General features: G+C 42.2%; 2 non-coding genes across 2 annotated transcripts; one reads left to right on the plus strand and one right to left on the minus strand.

Annotated features, from left to right (window-relative positions):
- The first annotated feature begins 3,791 nt into the window (after positions 1-3,791).
- Positions 3,792-3,863, plus strand: TRNAA-CGC. The gene has a single exon. It is a non-coding gene; the product is annotated as a tRNA-Ala (tRNA).
- A 194-nt stretch (positions 3,864-4,057) lies between these two features.
- Positions 4,058-4,128, minus strand: TRNAG-GCC. The gene has a single exon. It is a non-coding gene; the product is annotated as a tRNA-Gly (tRNA).
- Between the last annotated feature and the right edge of the window lie 22,920 nt (positions 4,129-27,048).

Consider the following 27,048-nt stretch of genomic DNA (forward strand, 5'->3'; position numbering starts at 1 on the left):
CCTTGTGGCACAGAGCATGGACTGCCCCTTAGCACACTGCATTACATATCTAATTGACAGTCAAGTCCTGGCTGCTCCACTTCAGCTCCAGCTCGCTGCTAATACACCATGAAGGCAGCAGAGGACGGCCTGGCTACACGCGGGCCTGCCAACCGTGTGAGAGATAGAAACAGACAGAGTGGCTTTGCTCAGCCCTGGCTGTTGCAGATGTTCAGGGAATGAAGGTGGAAAACCACTCTCTCTCTCTCTCTCTCTCTGCTTTTCAAATTAATAAATAAATTGTTTAGAAAAAATAAATAAATTTCAAGAAATATTGTTTTGTTTTAAAATTCTATGACTAGGCCTCTCTCAAATCAACAAAATCAGCTTATTTGGGGGTGAAATCTACATGTCACATTTTTAAAGCATTTTGAAAACTTTTTTTTTTCTGTTTTGACTTCTTTGTTTTCCATTTATTGATTTGGAAATATTTACACCAACACAATAAAACTAAATTTTTGCAGACAATGGCTGCCATTAATTTACATAACATTATTTTAATTATAGAAGACATACGGAAATGATTTCCCTGAAAGATTTCAGAACTTCAGCTTTCATATAATGCCACTACAATGGTGATTTCAGTCCACACATTTTCTAAGAATGTCACCAACTCTAAATAGGATTATTTTAATTCTTGGCTGGGTGCCCTGGTACGTCTATCTTCAGGAAGAACCTTCTCTCCAACTTGCACACAAGCTGCCTGAGTTTCTCCACCATTTCCTCTGCAGCCTGACCCAACAGCTACTACTCTCTTGCAATGTGTTTCCTTGACATGTTATGGAAGCCCAGTGCCTCCTTTGGTTATGGTTTCCATGGTACTCCTTTCAATCATCAGGTGCTCAAAGAGCAGAAAATGCTTTCTAGATGCTTGTCCTGCCATTACTCACAGCAGCAGCTCTCCACCAGCTCTGCTGTTGTATGAGCACAAGGAGATACCCACAGTCTGATGGACCCTCGGGAAGGGTGACAAGGCCAGGAATTGCCACCGGGTGCTTTGGCTGCACAGCCAAGGCTGAAGACACTGCTGGCCTGATACTAGTCATCTCCTGTTGACATGCCAACACACAGGCCTATAGTAGCAATCCTCAGCTTTACCTGTCCACATCATCTGAAAGCTGAACAAAGACAGCAGATGCGGGGGAAATGAAATGTTGCTCAAAGGGCGCAAACTTTCAGTTACAAGATGACCAAGCACAAGGGATCTATTGTATAACACAAATGGTGCTATGTAAATCAATTTGACTGTTGTCATCATTACACAGTGAGAACCCATATCATTATGTAATATATTGAAGCTTTGTCAATTACAGCATAATATTGCCTATTTCCATCTCTAGAGAATCGAATGTCATTGGTCCAAGCATGGGCTCAAGCAAGCATCAACAGTATTTAAATGTCCCCCCAGTGCTTCTATTGAGCAGCCCGTGATAAAAATCACTGGATGGAAAGTGAACGTGCCAGCTCCTTGCCAGCCTGGGGAGGAGTTCCCAGCAACTGCTGGACCAGGAGTGCCAAGAGCTGAACAAGACAGCTGAAGGTGACGCCAGCTTCAAAGGGGGCCACAGTCAGTCCTTGTGAATGGGTGTAGGTGTGTGACAGAAGCTCAGCTTAGGGGAGATGGCCCACACCCAATAGGGATGTGAGGAAGATACAAGAATCAATTTTTTTTTAAATGTTTTATGGTTTTGGACATTGGTTCAGTTTGTCTACATCTTCAAGCGTATTGGAGTGGCTTTACTTGCAGACAGAATAAATGTGATCCTTCTGAAAAAAACTCCTAGTCCTGATGTATAGCTCTACTGTTTCACCTTTCCCATTAGCCAAAGTGGCTGAAAAGGCCACCAAGTTAGAACTTTTCTCTTACCTTAAGCCAGGCTGATACAGTAATCTCACATGCCCCAGCTGCTTTAAAGCGCTGATTCAACTTCACGTCCTCTGCTAGTTGTAGACCCCAGCCTCTGCCTCGATCGGATGCACCACACAGCTACCCCCAGAGGGTCTGCGCAATAGGAGAGGCCATTTCAGAACCTTGTCTGAGCTTAACTCTGAAAATTCAGTTGTACAGGAAGGTCCAGCTGAGCTCTCTAAGATGTGTTCATGGTGCCCTGCCCAGGGCTGGAAAAGCAGAACAAGATGGCCCGAACACAGGGTCCCACCTGTGTGGGAAACCCAGATGAAGCTCCTGGCTCCTGACTTTAGTCCAGCCCATCCCTGGTTGTTGTAGCTACGGGCAGACTCGAGCACCAGGTGGAATAACTTCCTCCTTTCCCTCTTTGTAACTGTGACTTTCAAATAAATTGAAAAAGAATAATAAAAGGAGGAGAAAGAAGGGCAAATTTTTGAAAGTCTTGGGCGATGGAGAGCTATGCTGTGCTATAAGAAAGGGAATCCTAAAGAGGATGTCAGTGCAAGACCAGAAACTGAAACAGCCTCCTTCCACAATCAGCATGCACAGAGATGTGACTGATGTAAACCTTGAGTTGCGTTGGACACATGGCTCGGTCCTCATTTCCTGACCCAGAGACACCTGAGGATGCGCACGTCCTGAGGCCGCAGGCCAGGGGCAGGAGCTGGTCTGGGAGCCAAGCCCCGAACAGAGCCCCTCAAGGACTGTCCGCTGAGGAGCCTTCTTTATCTGGACATTCTGCCTTATAGCTGCATTGGCTCAGTATGAGGCTTGTTAAAAATAAATCTGATTAGAAGCCATTATTTGTTCAAATTACTGCCAGCAAACACAGTAATTTATTTATTTATTTATTTATTTATTTATTTTAAACCAGAAGTTGATAATGAAGTTTATGGATTACTTCTGCTCTCTGCTGTGGTCTTGGGCCTGTTGACCATGCCCTTTATCCAGCGGTGCTCTGAGCGAATTAGGCAGAGGAATTGCAGGCCCTCACTGCCTCAGGGTCGGGTCAGCCCTCCAGGAGGCTTGGAAGTGATGACGGTAACCCGCACTTGGCGCTTGAGCCTGCCAGTGTCTGCAGCTCCCACAGCCCAGCTTTCACCTGCCCAGAGCGGATGCAACTTCAAGAACCTGGAGGGGTCAGACAACTCAAGCCCCAACGAGCGGGGCAGCGGGAGCAGGCCTGCGGCGGGTGCTAACTGAGCCGTTACCGGGCGGAGATCAGAGATCGGGAAGGGAGGCGTTCCCTGATACCATTTTCACTTTCAACCAGTCCCTGTTGGCCCAAGCTGGAAAAACCAAACGGAGAAGAAACCCTCCCCCAACCTTATTTTCTCATCATCCACATATCACAAAGAGGATGGCGGTGTCGTTTTATTTTTCCTTTCAGTTTGAACAACAAACTGAGGAATCTTCCAAACTGCGCCGCGACTCCTCCAACAGGCAGTGTTGGAGGCACTGGGCGAGAAGGGAGGGTCTCCCAGGCGGGGGCCGCGCTCCGGGGAGGTGGGAGGCCGCGCGGGGCTCCCGGGAGGGCAGGGAGCAGCGGGCGCAGGCCGGCGCGGGGCTCCGCAGGGCCCGCCTCTCGGGCCGCGCCGGGGCGCAGGGCCGCCTCCCTCGTGCTGCGGGCCGCCGGCGGCAGTTTCTCCGGGTCCCCCTCCGCGGGCTGGCCGTGCACTGCTGGCCTCCGGCGGGGCTCCCCGATGCACTGCGGCAGCGGTTCAGACCGGCCGGCCAAAAGAAGGAGGGTACTGCAGGGCGCCGGCAAAATGAACTTGGAAATCTGGAGCGCTTACAAAGCAGCCTGCATGAGTATCTATAGCAGAAAGCTGGTTTTCGGCTGGGGGATGTAGCTCAGTGGTAGAGCGCGCGCTTCGCATGTGTGAGGTCCCGGGTTCAATCCCCGGCATCTCCAGGCAGCCACAAATCGTTTTCGTGTTTTAGGATCTGTGTATTTTACTTACATCTGCGGCTTCCAAACACAATAAAAAAGAAAGACGGCGAAAGTCGATTCTGTTATTTTGAGGACTGGAAGCAAAAGTGCTACGAGAATGTGAACTCTGACGCATTTTATCAAAGCCTTCTCTTTCTGGGAAGAAAAAGCTGTCGTGCATTGGCCGGGAATCGAACCCGGGCCTCCCGCGTGGCAGGCGAGAATTCTACCACTGAACCACCAATGCTTACAGACAAGAGCTCTTTCTGTACTATACTAGAAGGGATGTTAGTGTGAGCAATGTCCAACGTGCAACTAACTGGTGTACTCACGTTTACAAAATGCATTAATTAATATTTCTAGTTTACTAATTATCAAATATCGGACAAATGTTAACACTCACTAAATCCTTATTACGCTAAGTCCTTTGGGCTTCATAAGGCGATTCTGTCTTTAGTGAAAGGAGAAAATCAATCTTGTCTTGTGTCAGTATAGAATTATCCATGTGTCCAGTCTCTGGTCAGGGATCCCTGTACTTCATGACAACCTCGCCCTCTCTCGCCATCACGCCCAGGGTCGTTCTTGTTTGTTTTTGTTTTTCAATCATTTCAGTTTTTCAAATAAATCCATCTTAGACTTAAAAAAAAAAAAAAACAAATTGGGGGCTAGAGAAGAGAGCACAGGGAACTGGAATTTGAACTCTGACCTTGCACTGCAGAGTGAATTGGAAGGAGGTGGTCCGTGCAGGACATTTTGAAGCGTTGCCAAGTGACCCGAGGACTGTGCTGCCTCGCTTCCTCGTGGGATGACTTTGGTAACACGAATGGGATCCTCTAACCTTGAGTTTCCACCAAGGCTGAAGCTGAAAATGAGACAACAAACATGAAGAAGGGGTAGAAACTGAAGCGAAGGAAATCGGCTTCTAAAAGACAGTAAATCTGAGGTAGAAAACTGTGGATTTAGGTATGAGTGGCACTTTATATCTGGGAAAGAAATTCCCTTTGATTTCCAAGATATCGACTACCCAAGGGGGATTTTTTTTTTTTCATTTAGCTTTTAAGATTTATTTATTTATTTATTTATTGAAACTCAGATTACAGGATGAAGGAGAGATAGAGATCTTCCATCTACTGATTCACTTTCCAATCGGCCACCATGGCTGGAGCTGAGCTGAGCTGAAGCCAGGAGCTGGGAGTCATCAGTCAGGAGCTTCTTCTGGATCTCCGCCTCAGGTGCAGAGTCCCGAGGCTTTGGGTTGTCCTCCACTCTCTCTCTCTTGTTTTTATACTCAAGGGAGATTTTTGAAAACTATGGAAACTATGGAAAACACTATGAAAAGTGAGTGGAAAAACGAAGAAGTAAGTGGCCAGAACACAGCTCATGCGTCAAGCAATACAGCCGCACTGCACTGGGACTTCAACCAGAGCAGACAGGCGTTGTAACTGCCGCCACTTCACAAAGCTGAGGCTGTTAGATGCAATACTGGGAAACACTAAGTACTGTGCTCGATGCATTTATGTCCACAACATAGTTAATCACTGTGTACTTGCGCCAAAATACTGAGGGTAGCCCTGGATATTTATCTATTAAAAACAGTACAGTTAGGGAACGAGTTTAAAAGGCTCCTGGAAGAGTATAAGCACTTCTACATTGAGATTTTGTTTTTATTTTTTAAAATGTGTTTTAAAGTGCTTTGTGTGTGGTTAAAGAGCAAAATGTGGTGAAAAATTCCAGATTTATAGAGTCATAAAAATATATATAAAGGGATTAGGGAACTCAGGGAATGCAGGCTAAAATTCCAGTTAACCTTTGGAAAGAACACGCTTCTCCCTCGAGACCTCCCCCTAAACCTGTAGAAACCTCTAGAATTAGGAGACTGGACAAGCGTGGTTGTAGAATCCAGATCTGAAGGGACCTGGCTTGTCAGGGAGCCTCTCTGCCAGGAGGCCTTCCTGGCCTTGTGTTCTCCATTCCTACAACTCATTTCTAAACTTTGTTTCGTTATATATGCTTGTTTAGGTTACAAGTCTGAAATAAAAAGTGTCGAAAAGTCCTGAACTAAATATCTAAAATCACAAAAATTCAACATACAAGAATAACGTGAAAAGATCTTCAGAGACAAGAAATATTGACAATGGTTTGAAACAGGTGAAAGGAATCAAGATACGCGGTGATATAGCTGACATTGCTAGTGACCCATCGAAAGGCCCTCTATTGCCAAAACGTTGAGTCTACCCAGCCCCAGGAAAGATAAGAAGCAAGAACCAATGATCATATTTTCCTTTCTAAAGACTGTTGTAGGGTGAATTTGTGGCTGAGTAGTTCCTTTGAGCAGTTGGCTAGGCAGTCCGAGAAGGATGGTATGGAGATCTTTTTCTATGACACTGTCATGCGAGTCCATAGTGCTAGGAGCTGCCCCATTCAGTGTGTGATGTGAAGGAGTCAGGTACAAGCAGGCACTGTATCATCCTGGTGTTTTTCTCCATCTAGACCTCCAGTTGGATGAAGTAGCATCAGACCTTTGTTAGTCATGCATTTATGAGTTAAACGTTTTGGTACATATGGTGTTCGATGTGTGTAGAGCAGAACATTCCTAGTGTTTTCTGGTACAGTAATCTTCCATGCTTTCTATACAGAACCAATACTTTGAGGTTTGGATGAGGCTAACTTGCCCCTTTAATATCTTAGAGCAGCATGTATGTGGAACAAGTCCACTGGAATATTTTCTCCTGCCACTGTCTCACAGAAGTGTGCCTATGACCATAACGGAACCAACATGAGTCCTTGAAAAGCTCCCTTGATGCTGTTGTAAGTAAAAACTTTCTTTCTGTTGGCATATGCAAACTACTTGAATGCATGGCTGAGTTACTGGTGACCATCTTGCTTGTCTAGAAATGAGACTGAAACATATTTCAAATAAGACATTGAGTCCCTCAAGCAGCTATGCAAACTCATAAAAATTCTAAATTTTGGATTTCTATGACTCAAACGTTTTTAAACAGTCAGTTGTCTTGAAAGTTAGTTTAGGTAGTGCTTATGTTGCTTGCTTCTGAACACAAACTGAGACATATTCACTCAAAACATCATGAGTTTAGGAAACTATGACCCCAAAGCCTGCTATAGGATGAAAATATTGAACTTTAAGAAAAGATGGAGCAATTCATCAGTAATAAAGCTGAATATAAAACCAATGAAAAAGTTTTAGGAAACATTACTAGCTTGTTGGAACAAGGTTAGTTCTAGCAAAAGAACTGGCATTGAGGCACCGTGGATGAAGCTGCCACCTGTGACCCCAGCATCCCAGCTGTGATGCTTCTAATCCAGTTTCTTGCTAGTGCACCTGGACCACTACACTCACGATGGACATCTCCAAGACGCTCCTGGCCCTGGGCTTAGGCCTAGGCCAGCCCTGGGTTGTGGATCATCTGAAGGGTGAATTAATGAACGGAAGATCAATCACTCTCTCTCTCCCCTGTGTCTCTGTGTCTCAATCTCTCACTCCCTGTGACTCTGTTGCTGTGACTTTCAAATAAACACATCTTAAAATATATATATTGTGAAAAAAAAGTAATTAAAACCAGGGAAATTCACTTAGGAGGTGGGGATCAAGGACAAGTAGAAGCAATGAAGTCCTGAACTAGGATGAAGGCTCTTGCACGTTCAGGAAAGGCAGCAAGAGAAAGAAAAATGAATCTGGGAGTTTAGCTTAAGGGGCACGGGAAATTGCGATAAAGTTTAGGGCAGTTAGGAGAAGAAAAAGATGTGTTCATTCTCCGAAGTTCTGACTTTGGCAGGAGGGAGGTAGGAGTGGTTCCAGGTGGAGGAGTTGCCTGCCCTGGATTGATCCTGACTACAACAGCAGACTTGCGAGTCTACTGCAGAGTGATAAGTAAGAATGCACTTAGGGAAGCAATTGCCTGGAAAGAAGACAGAGGCTTCAGAAGGTCCATTTTAGGGAGTGACAGGAGATGGGAAACCAAAGATGGAAAAGCAGGCCAGCAGCGTGACATGGAATATGGGAAGGCAGGCACAGACATCTTCATGCTGATTCTAAGTTTGATTGTGTGGTGTAGACCCACTCCGTCTGTGGGAAGCGGTGATGTTGCCAGCAAATCGAGCCTAACAAGATTACAGGTGGCAAGGATACTTCTGGGAAACACTCGAATGCTGCCTCAGCCCTCCCTCCCTCCCCCCCCGCCTCCTGCTCCATTCAAGGGATCTCCAATCATCCTGAACTGTTCTGTCTTAGGCACGTTGGCCATGGCGGACTCAGCGAGGTGGACGGAGTGTTTAAGGTTGCAGTGTAGCATGGTGGCATGCTTCCTCAGGGCATCAGATCCCTGACTGGTGTAGCTTTACTGCGGAAATGTGACCCGGCATATATCATCTGAAAAAAGTAAACCACTGAAAAAACAGAAACAGTTCACATAACACATAGTCACCAAAGCAATGCCTCTTTTTTCTTTCTTTCTTTCTTTTTTTTTTTTTTTTTTTTTTTGCTTGTGAGTGATTGTATTGATTTAATACACACGGCTTATTTCTGTCCCAGGTTACAAACTAGCCCTGGGGAAATGGTGGAGCCTGTCATTTGGATTGCCCTTTACTGGCTGGGAATTAAATCATTACTTATTCCATTTTAGAATCACAAGTAGTACCCTAAGGCCTACTTTTCTTAGGATTAAAACCAGGCCATGGAAATGAAGATTCCAGGTATAACTCTCAGCTGCATGCAGCTGTTGAGAACCCAGCCAGTTTTCCTGGGAAGCTGTCACTGCCGCATCAGCTGCTCTCATACACTCATTCCTAGTCCTCCGGCGTGTCCCCCAGTCAACAAGTCAGCTTCTCCGCTCCCAAAGGAACACCGACTCTGGCTTGTCTTACTCTCGCCAGTGTCTCTTTTCCAGTGTGAGGAGTTGGCAGCTTTCGGCACCGGCTCCCTGGGAAAATGCTGTCCTTTGCCTAGCTGCTTGCTGCTGTCCATTGAATTTTCTCCCTTCTCTCACTCCATCCCGTTTTTCCTTCCCGGATTCTTGAAAATTTGATCATCCTCTTACTGTCACTTCAAAAACTGAATGAATTTCAAATCGTCATGGTGGAGAAAATACGGATGTACAGCAGTATTATTCGAATACTCTTTAGCTGTGGCCATTGGTCATCCGTTTGTGGCAAAAAAAAAGAAACAGAAATCTTTCACCTCCCTTCCTTTCCCAAGGGCTCTCTCTTCCAAATACTTTGGTTTCTTAAATCATGTGTATTTTTGTAAGTAACCGATGCTGATAATGCAAATATCAAAAGATGTAAGTATAGTACAGTGTACATTGAAATGGACATCCTTAGAGTGGCATTTGGATTAATGCTTAAGACATTGCTTGGGATAATTGTGTGCAATCCCCTTACCAGAGTGCTTGGACAGAAGTCCTGGCCGAGCTCCGGGTGCAGCTTCCTGGCAGTGCCGAAGCATCACCCTGGCCAACGTTGCCTATGAGAGAACAGTTCAGGATGATTGGTGCTTTCTGTTCACGAACCTTAAGGGAGTTTCCTTGTCTGGAGCAGGAGGCAGGGGTTGGAGGGCGAGGGAGGGCGGAGGCACCCTAGCTCAGGTAACTGGTCCCTGTTCATCCATGTGGGGTTTCAGGCTCTTGGCTTCTACCCAATTCATCCCATGCTATTGTGGGCATTTGGGGAGTCAATCAACAGAAGAGAGCTCTCTGTCTCTCTGTTTTTCAGACTAAATAAAATAATTAAAAAAAAAATACATCCTGCTTTAGCCTACCCGGGGCCAGGGTTTTCCTCCCTGGAGGGTTCCATTATTACCAGTTTCTTTTGTTTCCTTCTGTAAGTATTTCTACGTAGATACATATATTGCCTTCATTTTGAAGCATAAATGGTATATTTTGTTGACACTGTTGTGCTCATGACTTTTTTTTTCTTTTTAGAAAATATACACCTGGACGTTTGTCCCTTCTTATAACATATACAGTTACCTCTTTCCTTTTAATGACTCTGTGTCCAGTTTTAGCTTCCTTTTGTGGGCCAGAAATTAAATCATTATTTTTTTCCATTTTGTAATCAAAAATAGTGCCCCAAGGCCAACTTTCTTAAGAATTAGAACGGAAGTATGGAAATGAAGACTCCAGCTCTAATTGCACAGTGCATAAAGGTGTTGAGAAAGACTATTGAAGGGAAGTGCCATAATTATCTTAGCAGAGGACATTCAGGCTGCTGCTGTTCTTTTGCAGCAAAAATAATACTTCGTCGAATACCAATCTGCTCATGGATGAGATCACCTGCAGGAGAAATTCCTAGAAATGGAACTGCCAAATCAGAGGGTAAGTGCACTTTACATTTGATACATAATGCAAAATTGCTCCCCAGAGAGTTCTATTGTTTTTAAACATCAGTTTGATTGTGTTGTTCTTTTGCTCCCACATCTCAGTGGATTCCAACCACATTTTCTAATTTCTAATTTTTTTTCTCAGAAAAAAAAAATCCAGCTGGGATACTGTAATCTTAAAATGTTGAATTTTCAGGGAGAATTAATTATTTTTATTTGATAGCATTAGCTTCAGTCTTAATATTATTTCTTGACTTAATTCATCCCTAAACATTGTAAAAAAAAAAAAAAACTTATTTGAAAGGTAGTGTGACAGAGAAAGGAGAGACAGGCAGACAGAAAGAAAGCATAAAAGTGTGAGATTTTCCCAGTGCTGGTTCACTCCTCAAATGGCTGCAACAGCTAAATCTGAGATCTGGGCCAGACAAAAGCCCCAAGCCAGGCATGCCACTGCAGTCTCCCCTGTGTGTGGCAGGGGCCAAGCAGTTGGGTGTTTTCACTGTTTTTGCTGCATTGGCAGGAAACTGGATCAGAAATAGTGAAACTGAGACCCAAACACTGCACTAAACACTGGCCAATTCCTACAATTTTAGCAACAAAAAGCCAGACTCAGTAGTATTTTCATACCAGATTGGCAAAATAGATAGTTAACAACCTAGATACTAAAATTTTAATTTACAAAAATTTAGTAAAATTTTGACTGACTCTAAAATGTACTAGTTTCTTAAATGAGCTACACAGCATTTTTGGAAGGTTAATAGATGTTAAAATAATTGACAATGCCTTTTAATATATATATATATGGAATTCTTTACTTTGGATGGGTTTCGCAATAATTTATATTGTAAATATTTGCAGTTCATTTTTAATAGTTATTTTAGAGTCTAAAGGCATTCTGATGCTTCTGAAGTTTGCAGACCTAGTCATAACACAAAACAAGTATACACAACCTTGAGAAGGAAAAGTGAAATATTCATTTTCATCTTCAAAATCATCTATATGATCATAAAATCTGTATTTTTATTTTAATACATACTTTATTTATTAGCTATTTTAGTCTTTTAAATTCTCCATTTGTTCTTAAATACAATGTATTCATTTATAAGTGAGATCCAGATTTCCCTTTACCTGTCAGTTGTTCGTGCATGCAGACACAGGCACATGATCATTTACTGCCCTCTACTCCCTCCCCCCGCAAAACACACTGGAAAACAGAAAGGAGAAATCTGTAAGAAATATGTGCAAATAAGTCATAGGTGACTTGTGCATCACCAAATATATGCTCTTACTTAGATTTGTATTTAAATACACTAAAAACAAAACTGAGGAAAAATGATGACGAAAGTAAATCCAAAAATATGAATGCAAATAGAAACCAAAGAGTCCAATGGCATTTGAATACATAACCACACACTTAAGTAAAATTTTTTGAAAAGATGTATATATTTTACTTAGAAAGCCAGGTGAACGGAGAGAAGGAGAGACAGAAAGAGTTCTCATCTGCCGGTTCACTTCCTAAGTGGCCACTGTGGGTGGAATTAAGCTGACCTGAAGCCAGGACCAGGGGTCTTCTGGGTCTCCCATGCAGGAGCAGGGTCCCTACGCCTTGGGCCATTCTCTACCACTTTCCCAGGCCACAAGCAGGGAACTGGTTGGGAAGTGGAACAGCTGGGAGCTGAACTGGCACCCATCTGGGATCCCCCGCAATAGGCGATCCCTGCTCATTCAAGGTGAAGATTTAACCACTAGGTCATTGCTCCAGGCTCTCAAGAAACATTTGAACACAGTGTGGTACTTTGATTACTTAGTAGATCAGAGGATAAATGACAAAGAATTCTTGATTTCTATGATAAGTATATATCAGTAGTACTGCTGGTATATGGATTCTGAAATTATATGTCTTGTAACATAAAGCAATCACTTTGGAAAGAGAGGTAAAAAAAATACACAGATTGTGGAAGTATTCCATGTTACTGAGTTTGAACAGCAGGTTCACACTACAAAGTCATAATTTCAGTTATGCATTTTTTGAGTTTTTGTCATCTGAAAGGACACAGGGGCTCTCATCATCTAGTAGTTTCATGAGTCACCTCTTGTCTACATCTTGCTTTCTAAAGATCTTCACTATCTACTGTAAGTGCTACAGAGAAGAATGACATCAAGAAAGCTTGTTGAAAGAGACTATGCACAGGTCAACAACAGTAAGGAAACTAATGCTTTCAACTGAAAGGAAAAAAATGAAAGAGAAAGAACAAGAGCAGGGTAAGCTGTTGATGACACGTTTCAGCTTTGAGAGCTTTCGCTTCTCCTTCCCTTTCCAGCCTTAGTTTCCCTTTGCTAATTACCAAGAAATCTAAGTCCAAACTCATTGGATTGTCTTGAAAGATCAATGAGTTTACACACTTAAATACTTACAAGTTGTGCAACATAGTAAGGACCCAGTAATTGTTAACTATTACTATAACCTTTTTACACCTTTTTGTTTTACACCTTTTGCTTATGTATGTATTTCTGCTATAATAAATTTCAGACAATAAAACATCTTTAAAAAATAATTATTTGTGCATGTTTAGTAGAGTACATCTGACGGAGGCAGATTTTGTTTTGAGATCTACTTATCCATTTGAAATTCAGAGTTACAAAGAGAGGGGTAGAGAGAGAGAGAGAGAGAGATCGTCCATCTGCTGATTCATTCCCCAGATGGCCACAAGAGCGCTGCAGAAGCCAGGAGCCGGGAGTCTCTTCCAGGTTTCCCATGTAGGTAACAGTGACCCAAGAACGTGGGTCATCTTCTGCTGCTTTTCCAGGCCATTATCAGGGAACTGGATTGAAAGTGAAGCAGCTGGGACATGAACAGGTGCCTAAATGAGATGCTGACATTGGCTCTACCTTTATGCGCCACAATGCTGACTCTGCTTTCTTTTGTTTACAGTCAAAGTGTAAGTGAAGACAGGCTATAGTCTGAAAGATTTGGGTATATGCAGCCGCTTTGTTGAATTTTTTTTTTAAATATTATTTACATGGCTAAGAGGGTTACACAACCATATGGGCCTCCGATTAGGGTGCAGAGGATCCAGGTATGGAGGAAAGTGGGTAGTACAAATGTTTCAGTTCTTTTCTCTTGTGTCCTTTTGGGGTGCAGGGGAGAGGAAGCTGCTCCTTTTTGTTAAGCCACATCATCACCTGGTGATGGGGGACAGTTATTTGGTGACACCTTAGAGACCCTAATATGGGGAAGAATGTTCTGAGAGTGTTCTTTGAACAGTTTTGATGGTTTTGAGATACTGTTGGCTTCATTGCTGAGAAAATCTTTCCAAGCTTCATTGACTGGGCAAGTGTACTTTGGTACATCCACGGAAAAGACACTTGTTGAAAAGCTTAGCCAGGAGATCTGTCCAAACTGTTTCATCCTCTGACAAGACACTTGATGTCCTCTCCTGGCCTAGATGAGCTGGCTGTCATGTCCCCTAAGAGCATCTAGGCATTCTGTCCAGTACACAGGCATCAGTACCTGAGGAGGCCCAGAGTCAAATATATGCATTCCAAGGTTGGGCCACATGTATTGTGATTTTTCTCTGCAGATGGGGTTTGAGCCAAGCAGTCTAGTTGGTGATTTCCCAAGAAATCTCACCTGGGGTGACCTCAGATTTGACTCTTCTGTGCTAGCTAGCACAGGGTCAAGTTTGGCCCAACATTTTCACCAGCCAGTGCATACCCCCAGTTCTGTCCTAACTGCCTCACCAGCCAGTTCTGCCCTAATCCCCTCTTTCATGTGACACAATGGATGCTGCATCCTAGCCCAGCCCACCATGGATCTATTCCTCATTTAGTTGAGGCAACCCTCAATAACCTCCACCAGCCCCAATCCTTGCCAACATGTGTTGCAATCTAATTCAGCCTGGCCTGGCTGAATTATCCCATCCGGCTCTCTTGCACTCCCATGGGTACTGCAGCTTAGTTCGGCCTGTCTCATCCCCAGACCTGGTCCATATGTATGCTGACAGGTGCTGCTGCCTTGTTCAGCCTGACTCACACCTAACACTGGCTCTAATGCTCACCAGTGAAAGCTGCACCCTTGGAAAGGAGTGTCCGTTATTTCCATACCAGTCTGCTGCCAGTCCCAGATCTTTTGCTTGTCAAGGGACTTCACATCAGTCTAGCCTGATACTACTTGCACCCAGTCCTGGCACTTTCTAGCAGGTGCTACAGCCTAGCCTCATCAGCCTACACCATTTTGGCTCTGTGTGCATCAACATGTGTGGCAGCCTAGCCCAGCCTGGTCCATCCTCAAACCCAGTTCCCACATTCACCAGTATAAGCAATGTCTTAGCAGAGGAATTCCCTCCAGTTCCCCTAGCAGGCTTACTCCCAGTCCAAGTTTTTGTACATGCCTGTAGGTACTGCAGGCTCGTTCAACCTGGCCCACCCTTAGCTCCAACTTTCATGTGAACTGGAGGGTACTGCATTCCAACCCAGCCTGGTCTGCACTGCATTTTGCCTCACTTGTGCCAGCTTGTGTTGTGGACTGGCCTAGCCTGGCCTGCCCCTAGACCCAGCCCACACATATGACTGTGGGTGCTGAGCTCAGCCAGGCCTAGTCTCCTCTAATCCCAGCTCTGTGCTCACCGATGAGAGCTGCAGCTTAACAGAGGAGTTGATGAAGGTGCTTAATGTTAGTAGTTGAAGAAATGTCTGTTGTTTCCCTTTTCCATATACATATATCCCTGTGAGAGAAGCTGAACAGAATCCATGGACCAGGCCCTTCACATCCTTGGAAGGCTGACAAATAGCTGAGCTTGCACTCTGTTCCATTTCAATCCCTTTCCCAGAGGTATATTTTTCTTTCTGTATATTAATAGCATTCTTCTAGTTATGTAATTAGTTCCAGCTCCTCCGCTTCTTGCTTAGATCAGTTTTGCTAGATATCACCCATGTCATTGATTTTAAAAATTGGTCAGATAGCCAGAAAGCTGTTTCCAGGTTCCATTTAGAATGTATAGCATATGTTAAACAATATGAAGCAGCAAGTAATGCCTGTCTGTCCAGGATGATTCTCTATGAAACACCTGAGTTTATTTACTAATAAATATCCAAGACTGTTAGTTATGGATTAATAAGTTAGGTCTGCTATCACAAAGTGCCATGGAATGAGTGGTTTATTAACAGCGTAAGTTATTTCTCTTTGCTCTGGAGGCCATAACCTGAGCTCGGGGTGCTGGTATGGACAGGATCTCTTGAGGGCCCTTTTCTACCTGGCAGATGCTCTATTCTTGCATCCATCCATAACAGAGTGAGGGGGGCTCTTGGCAGGCCCTTTCACAAGGGAATAAATTTCATCCATGAGTGGCTCCTGCTCCATCATGAGCTAACTACGTTCTAAAAGGCACCACAGGGCTAGCATTGTGGCATAGTATATGAAACACACCCCTTCTGCTTTTACAATGCTGCCGTCCCATGTTGCAGCACCAGTTCAAGAGCCACTTCCTTTGCCTGTATTCCTGTGCCTAGGAAGGCAATGGAAGTTGGCATGAACATTCAGGTAGCTGACATTCATGTGGGAGGTTAGGATGCATTTCCTGACTCCTGGCTTCCACCCGGCCCCAAACTGGCTGCTGGCCCTTGCAGCCAGTTAGAGAGTACACCAGAGGTTGGGATTTCTCCCTTGCTGTCTCCGTCTCATTCCCCTTTCTCACTCTCTCTCCCTCTCTTTCTCTCTCGGTGACTTCAACTTTCAAAGAAATAGGCAAATCTATAATTAAGAAAGGACCTTTTTTTTCCTTTTAAAAACAAACAAATAAAGAAGAGTCAGGGCCAGCACCACAGCATAGTAGGCTAAGCCTCTGATTATGGTATCTGCATCTTGCGTAGGCTATGGTTTAAGCCTGCTAAGGATATAGCTCCCTGCTAATGTGCCTGGGAAGGCAGCACAAGATGGCCTGATCGCTGGCCCCCTGCACCCATGTGGGAAATTGAGGGGAGACTGCTGACTGCTGCCTCCTGGCTTCAGACTGGCCCAACTCTGACTGTTGCAGCCATTTGGAGAGTGAAGGAAGGGATGGAAAATATCTCCCTATAGACCTTCCTTTTAAATAAAAATAAATCTTAAAAAATTAAATAAAGATTATACCTGCTAACACCATCACAGTAAGAAACTTTGAATATATGAATTTGGTGGTGGTTCATTGGGCCCCAGGGACAGAGAGCAAAAATATTCATTATATTGAAATTATAATATTATAGACCGTAGAAGGATCTACTTTGCCTGAATCAAATCAGTCATCCAAGAATTAACCTGCTGTTTCAGGTATATTTTGTTGTTTTTCTTCTTTCTGTGATCCCAGACTTGTTTCTGATCAGCTCTCTTAGAAATTGTTTTTGGGCCCAGCATGGTAGCTTAGTGGCTGGAGTCCTCACCAGGATCCCATATGGGCAGTGGTTCTGGTTCCGGCAGCCCAGATTTCCATCCAGCTCCCTGCTTGTGGCCTGGAAAAGCAGTTGAGGACAGCCGGGGGCACCCACGTGGAGACCTGGGGGTTGGTTCTGGGTTCCTGGGTTCAGATTGGCTTAGCTCTGGCTGTTTCGGCCACTTAGGGAGTGAGTCATGGGGTGGAGGATCTTCCTCTCTGTATATCTGATTTTTCAATAAAAATAGATAAATCTTTAAAAAAACAAAAGTAGAAGAAGAAGAAAGAAATTGTTTCCTACTTCCTTACTTCCCAGTAATTCTTCTTTTGAACATTTATACCCTTTAACCCAGTACTATCTACACGACTTCAGCTTGGCCTACGAGGCCCCAGATGGCATGCCATTGACCTGGAGAGTAAGACCAAGGTAAGGCTTTTTACAACTTTGTGCTAATATAATGCACCAATCCAACTTTTGAGTTCTTTGTGAGAGTCTTGTTCCTTTTCCATCCAGGCCGCAACTCAACCTGGCGGCAAAGATGTGGACATTGACTGAAGATATCTTGGTAGAAATGTCCAGATTGAATCATCAACACATTTGAACTTTTCTCCCACTTATTTACTGCCAAGTGCTGCACTGTAAAGTCATATACTACTTGGCTTCGCCATATTACTTGACATTCATGACCACCTTATCTTGATTTTATGCTTAAAAGCTTACTCCTGCCATTAGTTACTTGGCGACCTCTTTATACTTCCTCCTTGCCTGTATTACACACACACACACACACACACACACACACTCATATAACCAAAAACGGATATTACACTGGTGAGAAGGATGTTCTGTTTGACCAACTAACTGAATGTGTATCACAAATTATTTCCAAATTCATCGTTTTTGCTACTTATGAATCTAAGTATGTAATGGAAGGAAAGTAACAGGGTCAGTAAAGGTGAGTATAACTGCACTAAAGAGGTTATAAACATTCCCTATAAGGAAACTAGAGTTCGTTCATCTTGAATTAACTGTGCACTTCTAGTTCTAATTAAGAGATGAGAAAACAAAATCTTAAACATCTTTCTTAAAATCCTTTATCAAGAAAATAGAGGGCTAGAACTCTGGCTTTTGAATTTGCACTCTTGAAAATTCATCTACACTCCATGACATTTACTCTGTATTAGGTTGGCACAACTTTGAGGTCATGTGAGTACTGTACCTTAAACAATGCAGCAGTGAAACTTGCTGGCAGTTTTTCCTAATAAGACGTTTCCTACTATGAGCCTAAGGGTCATTAAGCCTCAAGCTGTTTATACCCAATACAGCTTATAGAAATAGCATTTAAAAGATTGAAAATATTGGAAAGAATGATTCTTACAGAATGCTCTGTGGACTTTAGGAATATTATGCCTATTCAAGAAATTCAAACTCACTTAGATACTAACTTACTTCCTTGGTTCCGTTTGCCATTTTGAGTGCTTGCCTAAGGAAGGTGGGAACCCTGGCTTCCACACAAATGTTCTAGTAGCAATGTCCAGTTACAAGGATACAGGATTGTATCAGCCTAAAAAAGTACCTGCAGACAAATGTAAGAATAATGTGTTGTATGGTATGGTGGCTAACAGTAAAGATCTGGTTATGGCTCAAAATCCAGACAAGATAGTTCTCTCCACCTTGCTTTCTTTTCTGGGAAAAAAAAAAGTATACAATTGTATATGGCTCTATGCAGTGCTATGAGAACTCAGTGGGCAGTGTTCCACAGAACCTGACACATGATAAGCTTGAAAATAGCTATTAGCTCAGTAAAGAAGGGGCACTGGCACCCAGGCATAACCAACTGATTAACTGCCTGTGGCGCCAGCATGGCATTTGGACACTGGTTCCAGTCCCAGCTGCTCCCAATCTAGTTCCCTGCTAATGGCCTGGGAAAGCAGCAGAGGATGGCCCAAGTTCTTAGGCCCCTGGCCCCATGTAGGAGACCCAGAAGGAACTCATAGCTCCCAGCTTTGGGGCAGGCCAGCTCTGGCCATAGTGGCTATTTGGGAAATGAACCTGGGCATGGAAGATCTTTCTGTGTCCCTCCCCTTTTCCCTCTAATTCTTTCCAGTAAAACAAAACATAAAGAAATAAAATACAGTGAATAGGAGGTAACAGTGTAAAACTCATGTGCAACCAGTATAAAGATGAATATCATTATGAAAACAAGTAAATCTAAATGTGAGATAGGACACTGCACAGTAGCCAAAATATATTTTAAAATAGTTTAGAGTGACAGAACAGGGACTAAAACACAGTGTGTGTGTGTGTGTGTGTGTGTGTGTGTGCGTATTTCTAAATTTTTGAGTTTTCTCCCATAAGAATATGGAGTAGATGGAAAAAGTGACTTATATATTCAATACAATTAGTAAGTCAGTAAATAATTTTAACCTTAATTAGAAAGAATTGATATAATTGCATAAATAACTTGAGGACAAAGTTTTGATTTCCCTTATGATTGAAAGATAAACTATTAATGTCATTCTCTTGCTACATTTAAAAAATAAAAAGAATGAGCCCTTGGCCTGTTGGCTAGGACACTGGCCTCCTACGTCACAGAAGCCAAGTTCAGTGCGTGGATCTGGCTCCTGATACAGCTCCCTAACAGTGCACACCCTGGGAGAGAGCAAGGATGGCTCGATGGCTCATGTCACCACATTCCTATCACCCACATGTATCCATCCCTGTAGTGCGTCAAAGCGAGCTCTTCTTCTTGCCTTGTCTCTCTGCCTCTCAAATAATAAGAAAAATAATCTAGTTGTAATGCAGGGAACATATATCATTGATATATTCTTACTTGAGTAGTCTAAGCGAAATTGTTCTCAGAAGGTATCATCGTTGAATGTAACTAACAGACAGCTACCAACCTACACACACAAGTGAGTGAAAACAAGTATTAAAATTATTTTTAAAAGTGAGTTCATAAAAGTTTAAGAATGTGACTTATGCCAGCATTAATTTAATGTCTGCTTAGTTTTTAAAATATTATGCTGTCAATGTACATGTCTAAACATGAGAGATATTGTCAATTATTGTTATATGTATATTTTAAGTAACAATGACAACTCTAAAAGGGAAGAATAGACTTTTAGTATATGTTGTTAAAAAAAGACATAAAGATATAGCAAGGGACCAACATGGTAGCCTAGCAGTTAAAGTCTTGCCTTGCTCATGCCAGGATACAGGTAACAGTTCTTATCCTAGCTCCTCCACTCCCCATCCAGCTCCCTGCTTGTGGCCTAGGAAAGCAGTAGAAGACAGCCCAAAGCCTTGGGACCCTGCACCCACATGGGAGACCCAGAAGAAGCTCTTGGCTCCTGGTTTAGGATTAGCTCAGTTCTGGCCATTGCAGCTACTTGAGGAGTGAACCAGTGTGGACAGAAGATGTTTCTCTCTGTATTGCCTTTTCATAAATTTGCTTTTCCAGTAACAATAAATAAATAAAATCATTTTTTTAAAAAAGCATGAATCAAGTGAAGAATTCATTTTGGTGCTTGTGTTGTGGCACGACCGGTTAAGCCACTGCCTGTGATATGAGCATCCCAGGCCACAAGCAGGGAGTCGGATGGGAAGTAGGGAGGCCAGGAACCCAGCGTCCGGTGTTTTCAGGCAGAGGATTCACTTGAAGGCTACCTGAGACATTATGTGGTCCCTAAGGTGGAACCTGTTAAGCACAAGTTTTGCCCCCAAAGAAAAGCAGCTAGCAATCACAGGGTGGGAACACAAAACTCCAAAAGTTGGAAGGTTGGTCTTGCCCAGCTTGTTCAGAACCAAAAACCTCGAGAAAGGTGTGAGTGGTAATTTCTCCAAATAGGTTTTTACAGAGGGGTGGGATCACTGCCCCTCACCACAGTGCTGCAAACGCAGCAGTGGAATTCATGTTTTGTCTTTTTAAAGGCAGCTTCTGGACAGAAGCCATCTTACACATTTAAGAAAATATTACGTATTCATTATTTATTTGTAAAGTAGCTATGGGGTGGAGGGAGAGAGACAGAGAGATGGTCAACCATTGATTGACTCCCCAAGATGGGCTTAACAGATGGATCAGGGTTGACTGGAAGCCAGGCAAACAGGATCTTATCTTTGCTACCTATCACTTCACATCATTTACTGAATTGAGTATCAAGACACATGTTTTCTGAATATCCATGAAAAACTTGCAAGTGTTCAATGATTATTTCTGTGCCTTTTTAAAATTCACCTAATCAAAGCCAATCATTGCTTTATTTACAGTAAAGTTTGATGAGGAAGCTTTGTGTTTTTAAGGTCTGACATCTTTATAACTTTAAGTAGGTTTAGAATACAAGAAATCGAGACTGGCACAATGGCTAATCTTCCGCCTTCCAATGCCAGCATCTCATGTGCACGTTCATTTGCCGACAGCTCCACTTCCACTCCAGCTGAGGAAGGGTGGCTCAGGTCCTTGGGACCATGCAGCCACATGGAAGACCCGTAAGAGGCTCTTGGCTCCTGACTCTGCATTAGCTCAGCTCTGGTCACCACAGCCGTTTGGGAAGTGAACAGTGGATGGAAGGTCTTTCACCTTCTGTCTCTCCTCTCTACAAATCTGCCTTTGAAACAAAAACAGATGAATCTTTGGAAAACAAGAAATTGTGGCAGATTGAGAAGATACTTGTTCCAATAGGTGCTTTCCCTTCATTAGATTCATTCCAAGTCTCATCATAGCTACTTAAAAATAAGTATTTAGCTGTTTCTTAAAGCATCTGACACCCTAACACAATTTTAGATTCAATTACAAGCTGGTTGTATCCAGCCAGGTAGCTCCAAGAGATTAACAAAATGAAATTCGGACGTTATAATATGTATTATAGATAGTTCTAGAAATTTGCATCTGTTTAAAAGATTTATTAACAGTGTTATATAAAAGCTTCATGATTCCCCTTACATATTTAGCTCCAAGTTTGTAGTTTTTCAGTTAAGAGGTTACTCAACAGAAAGTGATAGGAAATACGAAACCAAAGCAAATTTTATTTCACTCATTATTTATATTTTGTGCTCTTTTTCTGCTGTAATTATCCATAACATCATTTATATAGAGAACAAAGTAAGACGTTGATGAATAAGTAGGATAGGACAACTTGGGAGCATTTCACATTTTTTTTTCATTTTGTTCATTATATTTCCTGGAATGTTGATGGAGGAGTTTGTATGCAAGTCGCAGTCTCCTGAGAAGCTTCCCAAGCTCCCAAATTATGCAAATGATATTAGAAAGAATTTTAGACACAAAGTTCCTTTCTGCATAGTCTCAGCACTCACTCTCTGGGCCAGAAATACCATGTTGCCATAATAGGTGCACCAAATTTCTAATCAGGTAGAAAGTAGAAAAATTAAAACCCGAACTAAACATCTTAGTATTTTTTTTTATTGTTCTAAGTTTTCTTTTTGAAGCACTCAGTCCTTATAAATGGCCCCAATAATGGTCTTTGCTTTAGAGTAATCACATGGAGATTGTTATGGAACTCCTGGCTCCTGCTTTCCACTTGGAACAGCTCTGGCTGTTGCGGATGAAAGATTCTATTTTTTCCGTGTTTGTGTGTGTGTGTGTGTTTCTATGTGTGTGTGGTGACTCTGCTTGTTGAATAAATAAAATACATCTTTAAGCAGAATAATTTTACTTAGAGAATATATTTTTAAGATTCAATTTGAGAGGGCCTAGTACAGTGGCTGAGTGGCTAATGTACTTGCCTTGAATGTGCTGGGGCCCCACTTCCCATCCAGTTTCCTTCCTGTGGCCTGGGAAAGCAGTTGAGGATAGCCCAAAGCTTTGGGACCCTGCACCCACTTAGGAAACCTGGAGTAAGTTCTTGGATCCTGGCTTTGGATTGGCATAGCGACGGCAATTGCGGTCTCTTGGGGAGTGAATCACCAGATAGAATATCTTCCTCTCTGTCTCTTCTCCTCTCTGTATATCTGACTTTGCAATAACAATAAAATAAATCCTTAAAAAAAAAAAAGATAAAAAGATTCAATTTGAGGGCCTGGCGCAGTGGCCTAGTGGCTAAAGTCCTCGCCTCTGGGAATCCATAAGGGCACTGGTTCTTATCCCAGCAGCCTCACTTTCCATCCAGCTCCCTGCTTGTGGCCTGGGAAAGCAGTCGAGGACGGCCCAAAGCCTTGGGACCCTGTGCCCATGTGTGGGATACTCGGAAGAGGTTCCTGGCTCCTGGCTTCGGGTCGGCATAGCACCGGCCGTTGTGCTCACTTGGGGAGTGACTCATCAGATGGAAGATCTTCCTCTCTATCTCTCCTCCTCTCTGTACATCTGAATTTTGAATAAAAATAAATAAATCTTTAAAAAATTCAACTTGACAAGAATACGAAGATATGCACAAATGTTCTTCACATTAGAAACTCTTTATAGAGGTTCTTGAATAGGTAATTGGCTAAGTAAATTAGAGTATATCTTCCATTAAAATACTATGTACCCAGTAAAAATGGTGATATGGATCCATGCTTATCATGGGAAAAAAAGAGGATTTACAGGACATTACACTAACAATGATGACAACGTTATCATTGAATTCCACACTTAGTTCACTGATCCGATCTAAGTTCCTAGAAAAGAGAGGTCTTAATAAATAATTGTTGGGTGAATGAATATGTTAAGTGTTTTATATGCCCCAGGTATTGTTCTAAGGACTATACTACTATCATCTGATTTATCTCTATCATAACCCACTGAGGTGGGTATCAGTGCCCACATAGTATAGAACACTGCTGCTCCGAACAATTAAGCTGATTGCCTAGTTATGAAGATAACAAACAGCAAAACATGGTTTTGTATGGTCTCATGGAAAGCCCATGTCTTTACATTTTTCTTTTGTTGTTGTTTTTTATTGTTCTTAAAAGTTGCACATACGTAAATGCAGCTTAAAGTGTTTATAGCAAAATATTGACAGAGGCTAACTAACTGTATCCCCAGCGATGGGGTCATTGAGGGCTCCACTCCTCCTTTTTTGGTTTTTATATTTTCATCTTTGCAAAATCAGCAAGCATGAATCACTTTTGCAAGACCATACTTCACTTTAAAAAGTACTTTTTTGGTTGGTTTTACTACCATCACTGGCAAGAAAGCTTTTTAACCTTTTTTTTTCTTTCTCAAAAGGAGTGATTAGTTTGCTATTTCAAAACCCTGTTCAGTATCTGCACTGTGCCCTTTGTTATTCCTGCATACTAACTGCTAATTTTTCTATATTACTCTTTTCAGCTTGAGTTAGATTGGTGAAAGAGTTTCATTCATCCCTGTATTTTAAGGATTAATATAATGCCTGGAACTTTGCGTATATGAATGCATTTGAAAATGTCCACAGAAAATGGAATTAAAAGATAAGTTTATGTTGATATAAGATATTTGAAATAATACATACTTGCAATGAACTATTTTAAGTCCCCAATTCTACAAGGATTTCAAATTTTTGTAATAACATAAACTTACTTTTAATTCTCCTTTCCATGAATGTTTTTGAAGTATCTTGATGTATCTAACTGGAAAGAATTTTAATAGCAAAATCACTGCTAGCTACTTACTCTTTCTTGCCTCTCACCTCTGTGATAGATACTATGTGTTGGTTTCTAGGCTGGGCCATGCAGAGCTAGTCTCCACTGCTTTTTAACTCCTACTGTTAAGAGCAGTGGCCACTAAGTGTAAAAAAATCAAAACAAAGCTCTTTCCCATCTCCCTGACGGGGTCAGAGCAGTGAAGCCCAAATAATGCTTAGTTACCAAAAGCCACGCCAGGTGGCTAATCGAAAGGGTATTGATTTTAGTCAGCAAATAGCCCTTAATACAGTCGGAACCTGGGTTGAATATGCAGCCCAGTAATTAGCTAATAAAGCAAACAAGGGCTGAAGAGAAGGTGGCACAGTTGGATGAGCAGCAACCAGTCATCCAGGAAGCTTGCTTGGGCCTAATATCTCCTCTCATGAGGGTCTCAACTCATCCTTGGGCTACCAGGCCTCCTAGTGATTTCAGCCATTAAATAAGGAAAAAAAAACTATAAACCTATCACAGTGTGTGAGATATAACTAAAAGCCATTGTAAATGTTTTGCAAATATTGCATGTAATAGAAATGCTTCCTGAAGACAGATGTTACAATTTATCTTAAGTGGGGAGGTTTAATAACTATTTTAGATCATTAAGAAAACACTTAGTGCCCTGGGATAATTATTAAACAATTCACAATTTGTTAAATGATCTGGTACTCCAGACAAAATCATAGCCTGATTAGTTGTTGCATTATCTTACAATGGCTTAATGACACAGCAGAGCACCAGAGGCCGATTGTGGGGTAGTGCAGGAGACACACACACACAGAAAGGGATAGGAAATTAATCAGGTATCACCTTAAGAAGAAAATGAAGGACTGAAAATTAGCCAGCTAAGACATAGGAAACAGGTTAAGATACTAGAGAGCTGAATCACAAAAGGCAAGCTAAAAACCTAGGGACAGAAGGCATTGCTGTGATGTGGAAGGTCTCCTGAGGTTCTGGCATTCCGTATGGGTGCTGGTAAATCCCAGCCACTCTGCCTCCTATCTAGCTATCTTGAGTAACCTAGGAAAGTACCGAAAGATGGCCCAAGTGCTTGTGTCAGGCCTGAAAGAAGTTCCTGGCTTGAGCCGAGCCCAGCCTTCATAATGGTGATCATTTGGTGAGTGAACCAGACGCTGAAAGATCTTTCCTTCTTTTTGTGTAAGCCTGCCTTTCAAATAAAAATAAAGACATCTTAAAAAAAAAAAAACCCTACAGGTCAGAATTGATACCTGATAATATCAGACCAGACTTTTGTAGTTACTTATTTATTTTCTTGAAGATCTGCCTGAGCTCGTTCAGGCCAGCAGAGGACATCAAGGGCCTAGGTGGATGGAAAAGCAGAACAGGTTGGACCACTCTCCTGCCCAAGCTATGTAATGTGTTCCTGGGGATGCACTAATGTGGACCTAGAAAAATTTTCTCAGTCCTGCTGCAGCAAAACCAACAACTTCTCAGAACTATCAAAACCACTCAAGTAACACCACCAGAACATTCTTCCCCCACGCCAGCGTCTCTAAGGTGTCGCCCAAGGATCCAGCCCTAGCCCTCAGTGAATATGTAGTTTGACAGTAAGGAGTGACTCTCTCCCCTCCCCCTCTTTGGACACATGAGAAAAACAAATTGAAACATTTGTTCCGTCTACTTTCCTCCATAGGTGGACCCTCTCCACCCTAATCGAACACCCACACTGGTGTGCATCCCTCTCAAATATGTAAACAATGTAAAGAATAAAATAAATAAATAAAATTTAATTTAAAACACTTTTGCTGCCAATATCTCCTTTTAGCAAATAAAAATAAAAATAAAAGCATATACAAAATTCAAGATGTCTAGCTTATTTAGAAAATTCAGAGTGGCTTGTAGTACTGGGCTTAAATCCCCCAAACAACAATGGACTACAGTTTTTAGTGACTGCCCATTTTACTTAGACTAAAAAATGTGCATCTAATCATCATACAGCATAGTGTAAATTAGGAAAAAATACTCATTTACTTCAAGATTCAATAATTGTTAGCTGTCTGCCACATTTGTTCACAAATATCTGTCTATACATTTACTTTTATTGAATTGTCTCAGATTGAATGTTATTTCATCTTTAAATACGTTAACATGTGCTTACAAAAATAAAAAGTTAAGAAATAATTGTAAAATCATTATCAAATTAAAAAAATATATCGATTGTAATTCCCTGATGTGGTATCTGCTAACTCCGTATTTTTTCTGGTCAACTTTCTTCACTGTAACAAAACTCCTACGGTGTTCTAACTTGACAAGGGAAGAAATTCATTTTGGCTCATGGTTTTGAAGTTCACAGACCAAGATCAAGCCAGCCCCATTGATTCAGCCTCTTGCGATGGTGCTCTTGCTGGCAGAGTCCTGCGGTGGCACAGGGTATCACATGGCAGGAGATAAAGAGTGTGTGTTTTCCTACACAACACCACTTCTCTTACAAAGCCGCAGATTCTGATGATGGGAGCTCCACCCAAGGACCTAGTCCACAGGCCCCATCCCTAAGCACCATAATCAGAATACACCCTCTTATTAAAATCTATACCCATGTTAGGAGAAAAGTCTCTTGGGTCTGTACGGGAGACAAATATTCAAACCATTGCAATACTCAAGTTTCTCCATTGTCCAAAAAATATCGTTTACATTCATTTCCATTTCAAGCAGAACTCCAATTAAAACACATTCTTGTGTTTCTTCACTAACCCCTGGGATGCATCCATGCAGTACATTTGGTGGATAGTGTGTCTTTCTACTAGATGAAGGCACAAAAGTAGGTGACCTATTTAGGATTTTTTTTTTTTAATCTCACTGGTGTGTAGAAACACAAGT

Source organism: Ochotona curzoniae, unplaced genomic scaffold (genome assembly GCF_017591425.1).
Source record: "Ochotona curzoniae isolate NIBS_2020 unplaced genomic scaffold, NIBS_Ocur_1.0 contig_2210, whole genome shotgun sequence".
In the NCBI taxonomy this organism is placed as follows: domain Eukaryota; kingdom Metazoa; phylum Chordata; class Mammalia; order Lagomorpha; family Ochotonidae; genus Ochotona; species Ochotona curzoniae.